We start from the raw sequence: 7,775 nt of genomic DNA on the forward strand, positions 1-7,775 counted from the left end.
ACTGTCACCACTCTAGTCAGAATTGCCCTGCAATGCCAGAACATTATGGGGTAAAGGCAAAGCACACCAGCATGCACTGAACAGATTACCTAGAAAGCAAATGGCAAACTTAAAGGTTGCTGGTTTTGTTTTAATTTCATTTTACTTTCAAGATGTGCTCCTGATAAACGTGTGGAACTTCTAAAGAACTTCCCCACTGAATTTTATACATTCTCAAAGCTAGTGGAATGATAGTTCTGAAGACCAGCTCTGCTATTTAGACCCAAAACAGGTTCAACCTTGATGGTGGCAGGATATGCTGCCTAGTATGAATTTTACATTGTCAGTGACACTTGGAAAGAATCATCTGTCTGTGGAAGAAGGGAAGTAACTCCTCGGAGCTATTCAGCAACTGCACAACTCCAAACCCACTAAAAAATAGTAAAGCTCTGTCTGCTGGGAACTGAAGAGAGACTTACACATCCTTGCATTAGGTCAGTGAAGTACTCTTCAGACAGAAGTGTCTTGAAAGCTATTTAACTCACCATCTTTCAAAAACCAAAACCAAAACCAAACCAAAACCCTGCAGGTTTTGGAATGCTTCTTTGTTTTTATGGAACTTTTTATCTTCTGTGTTGCAAGTCAAGTGAAACCTTTAGGTTTTCTTGGACATTAGCAGCTGATTTACTTACTGTACATCTCACAAGTGGTATTTGTCAGAGAAGAGCTGGAATGGACTGTTTCCCAGGGAAAGGAGAACCAGGAGCCAAGAGCAGCAGCAAGATTGACGAGGTAGGATTGACCTGAGAGCACGGTAGGTCTGGTGATGTTTACCAGGGTTCAGTCACCTCCCAGCAATTGCCAGACAAATCCATAGTGATGAAGCAGGTCTGAGGTTAAGCCAGAAAGTCAAGTCAGTGGGTGAGGATTACAGTCAGAATCAGCAAGGCACTTTCATACTTGCAACATGGTCTTTGCCTGAGCTAAGTGGGAGAGCCTGAGCTTAAATGCAACTCCAGAACAAAGAGGTGGCTCCCAAAAGGGGTGTCACATGTCTTTTTCTGAAAGTTGTGTTACCTGTTCCCACTTACGTGCTGACCCCGGAGCAGGGACAGAGGTTGCAGAGCTTGGGGGTTCACTCAGCCCTGACAGAACTGCGCACTGTCTTCTGGTTCTCAGTGCAGTAAGAGTGCAAGGATTTTAGCCCAGTTTGGGGAGTATTGTACTGACAGTGTGGATTCATGATAGGTTCAGAAGTTGTATGCTATGCAAGATATTTGCTACAGCATTTCACTAGCATAGTAAATTGTATTTTCTTTGTGTAGTCTAAAGAAAAGGCATTCCTACATCTAGAAACAGACATAGACATGGAATGTTTTTTTCCTAGGGCAATTCCATTTTACACTGACTAACAGACACATTTTGAAGCATATGGTTTCAATGTCGTGCAGCATTTTAGCTGCGGAGCGTGCCTTGATTTTAATGAGTCGTGCAGGTTTAAATTGAATCATAGTGAAGTGTGAAATCTTTTCACCATAATGTCACATGCAGTATGACAGCTGTTTATGGTCCTAACATTTCTAACATAAGGCGTGTAAGGATTTTGTAGACTTTTTATTGTTCCTATGGATAGAAAAATAAGTATGTCGAATGCAATTACAAAATAAATTGTCATTCAGTATAGCCAGGTCTGGAGAGATGACCAAGGTTGCCAATTAATACTTGTAATGATTTGCCTGTGGCAGGGCAATTTAAAACTGATCTGCCTGTGTTTATCAGTTAGCTTAGGAAAACTGTGTGGTGGTACCTTTCACTTCCTCCAGAGCTGACCAAACTTGGCATTTTGGGCAGTCTTTTTATAGCATTGCTGATCTTCTGGTAATAACTCCCATTTCCATTAGATTGTTAATTGCCTAAGATTATGCAATGTGACTGAGTTAGAAAATGAATCCTGTGCCAATTAGGTGGTTGTGCTATTACTGCCAATTTTATCTGTAGAGATAAGCTTCCAGCAAGGAAAATTTAGTTCTTGTATTCTTCTCTAGTGCTGTAATAATAAGGCACTACAAAAAATACAGAAGTGGGTTGGAGAACTTGAGTAACCCGCATCTCCCAACTCTTAAGTCTATTTAAAAACCTGGGTACAATGGAGCATTTGGTAGCTAGAAAACATCTCAGAAAATATATTGCTGCAAGCAAACTTGTTGCTGTATATCTGTTTTATTTATGTAGACTCTCGTTGTCTTTTGTGGAAGACAGTTCCCCATTAGTACATTTCAATGAAGCCCATATTAAAGAAAATACTATGTTATGCAGCTGTATTTCTTACAGTTTTAGTGTTTCTCCTAGGGTTTTACTAGAAAAAAAAGTGATAGAACCTACACATACATACTTTTTTATGAGTGATACGTAGGCAGCGTGACCTAACTACCTACTCCATTTGTCGTGCTTCCATGATGTTCAGACTTGTTGACGTGTAGTGTGGCCTGTTGATGAGGAGCTATCACTCACTGGCAGGCTGTGTAATTGTTTTGTGTGTGCAGCCCACCTTTGTCCATCTTTTCAGCTGTCACATCACATATTCAAGGGCAGTTCTTATCTGCTGGGCATTATTACCAGCTGTAGGAATTTTAATAATATTTCCTTTATAATAAATATTGTTTAAAAAGTGTCTTGTCTTTGTGTCTATTATTTTTTCAACATAAACCTGTGTTGTGGTTTAACCCCAGCTGGTAACTAAGCTGCACCCTGCTGCTTGCTCACTTCTCTCCCAGTGGGCTGGAGGAGAGAACCAGAAGTGTAGAAGTGAGAAAACTTGTGCGTTGAGACAAAAGCAGTTTAATAAGTAAAGGAAAACCCACACAATGCAAGCAAAGCAAACCAAGGAATTCATTCGCCACTTCCCATCAGCAGGTGGATGTTCAGCCATCTCCAGGAAAGCAAGGCTCCATCGTGTGTAACAAGTACTTGGGAGGACAAACACCATCACTCCAAATGTCCACCCCTTCCTTCTTCTTCCCCCAGCTTTTTATTGCTGAGCATGACATCATATTGCATGAACTATCCCTTTGGTCAGTTGGGGTCAGCTGTCCCAGCTGTGCACTTCCCAACTTCTCGTGCATCCCCAGCCTGTTCGCTGGTGGAGTGGTGTGAGAAGCAGAAAAATCCTTGGCTCTGTGTGAGTGCTGCTCAGCGATAATGAAAACAGCCCTGTATTATCCACACTGTTTTCAGCACAAATCCAAAATGTAGCTTCGTATGTAGAAAATCAGTTCTAGCACAGCCAAAATAAGTACAGCCTGGTCATACATTGGACACCATTTTCAGATAAGATTAGTTATCTAAAAAATGAAGTAATGTGTGAGTTTAGAGCTGAAGAGAGTTTAGAGCTGGTAAGAGCTGGACAGCCTAGGAAGAAGATACCATCTTCCTATTCACAGAAGAGGCTGATTTGGTTTAGATCTTTTGTTCTCACTTCTGGTTTCAAAACCCCCTAATTAAGTATACTTTGTGGTTTAGTTAAAGTGCTTCTCACCCCGTGATCAATATAATCAATGTAGTTATTGAAAGACTCATGGAAAGCCTTCCTAAAACAAACAAAATAAGCTTAGTCTTCGACACCAGGTTTTTAGCTTCTTTAAGTTAAAGCAGAAGGATCCTCAATCAGGAATCATTTCAATGACAGCATTTTTCCTTCCACCTGTATGCATTGATTCAGTGTTTCCACAGGGGCTCCTGCTCTCCAGAATCCTGTTTGGTGGCCTATCTACTCAGCCTTCCTTTCAATATGATTGTGATGCTCGACATCCCACCTACCAGACCTTGATTTGCAGTAGTTAATGACATCACCAAAAAGACCAAGGGGGACAATGCCATATGGAGAACCAATTCATTGCCAGGTGGAAACAATTTTTTTTTTGTGGTGATAGGAGGCAGAGAATAAATAATATGTATCTCAAATCTATTTAAGACTTTTTTTTTAATCACAGTTTGTAAAGTATTGTGAAGGAGTAAAGCTCTCTAGAAGCTTTCTGCTTCATGCATTTGGAGATGTTGATGGCCAGTGCTTATAATCACAGCATTACTTCCAAATGATTACTGGATGGTCATATTATGATATTTTAGTCAAACAATTGGGATACTGAATTACCAGAGTAAAAGAGAAAGAAAGTGATAATTTTTTGTTTACATCCCATCTGGGATTTATTATTCACCAAAAATGAGATAAGAGGTAGTGTAATTCATTTATATGAGGAAATGTCAGGTATCGCTGGTTATGGAAATTGTGTTTCTAATTTGCATGAGAAGTAACGCTGGAAGAAGACCAATTGCATAAGAGGTTGAGAAGTCTTCTGGAGTGTTAGGGAAATGATTTATGGTTGACATGTAAAAAATTGACAGCTGAACCAGCAGTCCACCACCGGAAGAACTGCAGCAGAATGTTTAATATGCTCAAGACAGCCTAAGTCCTCCAGGAGGCAAGCAGCTGCATTTCATACCAGCTGGAGCCTTTGTATTGTTTTCATATTCAGCTTGAGATACAATGAGCTATGCTAATAGAATAGACGCCATTTCAGCCTCTAATTAAAGTGCTTCAGACCACTAAACCAAGAGGAGTTAAATTTGTACATAAAAATAGCAATCTCACCTTACTATCATATTTGAGAGGGTATTTTTCTTCAGGAATATAATGAGATATATGGAGATTTCTTGATGGACTTCTGATAGTATCTGTTTTAAATTTCTAGCTTTGATTTGAATGTGTTATGTTTACTCCTTCCTGGGACTTGCCTGTTAGACTTTTTTGGGGCGGGGAGACCGTGAATGTTTGGAGGAAGGGTTCTGGAAGGACTGCCCTAGCTTAGGGAAAGCCTCCGCAAGTTTTTCCAAACGCTGTCAGCCTGGCAGCTCAAACCAGTTTCTGGGCCTTCACTGACACCGCGTGGCAGAGGTAGGAACTGCAATTGTTTTGCTGACAGCTCCTCATTCTGGAGGAAGAAAGTAAAAAGGAGCTACAAGAGTTGGATTACTTAATAACCATTAGAAAAATAGCTGTTCTTTGTAAAACTGGCCTGCACGTTTGCATTTGCAGCAGTTATTAACTGTAACTTCCGGAGTTTTTATATAATAAAAACTAAAATACAGAAAAGACTGAAATACGGGTAATTAGGTTCCAGTGGAGTTCAAGCAGTCAGGAAAACCATGCACAGTAGGAGCAGTTTCTTTTCTCTCTCATTTCTCTCTCACTTTCATCCTTACTTCTCTTTATAGATTAAAACATCAAAGGTTTTATAAAATATTTCCATATTATGTCAAAGTGAGGTTTTATTCAGAGCTATTTTTACTGTTTCAGAGATTTTCAGCAGAGGTCTGAAGAGCTTGTTTTGGGCCACTACATTGTGCCCTAACTAAACAGGCATCCTGTTAACTCTGCGGTGTCTTCCGGGTTTTTTTTAGGAAGGCTGGTTTTGGCCTCATCTCCTGTTTTATGGTTTTGGAGTACTTGTTGGTAAAATACACTCCCAGTTGAGAATCTTTACTATCTTTCTCGTCTTTGCTTCTCTTCTGCAAGCTGAGCAGAAAGCCACAGCTCTCTGCTATTTGGTAGCATTTCCTGGTCCATGGAGTTTCCCTTCTCTAGCACATGCATTTCTTTAGGGTTTATGCAGGAGCTCAGTGCCTCTACTGCTCTATAGAACCACCCAAAATGAAAATGTGTATTTAAATGAGAGAGGAGAATTACAAAATTCTTTTGTTCTGATACTTCACTAGATGCAATGTATTCAGCAGCACACCTATAAAATAGTGGTTTTTGAATACAGCCTAGAGCATCTTTCTCGATGACCTGCTATATCACTGGTATATCAATGAAGCTGTTGTCCAAGACTACTGAAGAATCTTGCACTATACTAGGCTCAGAAGGACATCGAGTCTGGAAGGAATATGTTGAACGACCTTTCCATAATTTACACCATTCTGTCCTATTCAAGTTACTCATGGCAAATCTTCACAGCTCAGTTTAATGTTGCACATTACCAATGTGTGTGTAGTTTGAAAACAATACTGCAACCAGCAGAGGGCAACGAGAGTGGTGAAAAGCTGACTGTTCTAAAATACTTTCTCTTCAGAGGGTTTTTTACACGAACTCTTTTTTTCTTTGCATTCGAGGAATATGTTTCCGGGATATTTAATTGTTATGGTAGCGTATAAATGTGCTAATTAAGATGCTTTTGTGCTATGTGCCGTACAAAGAACAGAAAATTGTCTGTGCTGCAAAGGATGTATGAGGCCAAAACGGGAAATGCAAGCATCAACAGTGACATCTAAAGTAACAAATCATCTTGCATTTCTATGCTTGTAAATTATTTTTTTTCCACCTTTCATATAGTCATTCATAATCCCTATAGATTAGAATTCAAAGGAATTCAGAGCTACTTTCTGTACGTTGGCTTTCCTGCATCTGCTACTCCCTGAGAAGTAAGGGGCACAGTCTTTTATATTTCTCTGAGGAATAGCAGGTGCTGAAGTTCATCTAATTTCCATCCTTGTTAAGCCAGTGTGATCTGGAAGGCTTATTACAGAGCTGGGAATTAGGAGAGCAAGTTTCTAATTCTGTGTCTGATTTACTGTATGGCCTTTAGCAATTTCTGCTCTGCACTTCATTCCTTGCATCAAAGATGAAGATGATAATATTTTCTTAGCTCTCTGGGTATCATGAGCATTTGTTTGCTAATACTCATAGGAAGCTTTGAACACAACACACAAAAATGTTATGGATTGGTTTCTGGTACATTCCTGCCAATAATATTGACCTCACATTTGTTAACTTAATGAATTTGTTTTACCAAAGGTAATATTTATCTTCAGGTGCTTTCCTCAAACAGATCAGCACAGGAATGAGAACAGGCCTTGTCAAAAATCAAACTTTTGAAACCATGTTTTATTTAACTTTTGCCTATTGATAAAATAAAAGTACAGAAAAACTTTGCCACTTACTATCAACTTTTGCCTAAGTACAAGACAGGAGCATACTTCCAATAAGAACTGCACTCAAGACAAGGAACAAGCCAGAAGTAAAAGTCCAGATCTTCATATTTTTGGTGTTAAGTGTTAAAATTATTGAAAATGAAATGGGGTTTGCGATTTTTTTCCCCAACATTCCATTTCTGACTGCAAACAACATTCCGAAGGGATAGCAGTGTATTATCTCCCCTGATGGATGCCGCCTCTGCATTGTCAGACTGCGAGTTATAACTGGCAATCTCATGCACCAAGTGACAGTGAGAAAGCTCTGGATGATTATGTTGTAATTATCATGCAATGCTATAGAAATATTTACTTAGTAGGTAACTTACATCACCCAAGTGGGAAGAAAATACAACTAATGTGATGTTTCCTTTAAGCTTTTGATTTATAAGCCTTGCCTTTCAAAACAACAGAAGAAATGGATATTGTGGGAGATTTTCTCCAAAATCAGTACAAGAACAGTGAACTCCCCCTTTGCAGAGGAGTTTTCACTTGCACTCTCTTGTTTACAGTAGCATGGCAGATAAATAGCAAAGATTAAGTTTACACAAGCTATAGAATCCAGAACCATGTCTGCAACACATTAAAATCTATTAAGAACAAGTATTGTGACCCAGCAGGGGTTTTAGATGAAACTGGGAAGCGTATGTCCTAAAATGTAGCTGATAAAATCACATTCTCTTAGAGAAACTGAAGGCCACCTAGCCTCTCCCTCTCTTTTTTGTCCTAAATTACCCCTAAATGTCTAAACGTAGCCCCCCCCCCCCCCC

Source organism: Buceros rhinoceros, unplaced genomic scaffold (genome assembly GCF_000710305.1).
Source record: "Buceros rhinoceros silvestris isolate BGI_N320 unplaced genomic scaffold, ASM71030v1 scaffold4803, whole genome shotgun sequence".
Taxonomy (NCBI): Eukaryota; Metazoa; Chordata; class Aves; order Bucerotiformes; family Bucerotidae; genus Buceros; species Buceros rhinoceros.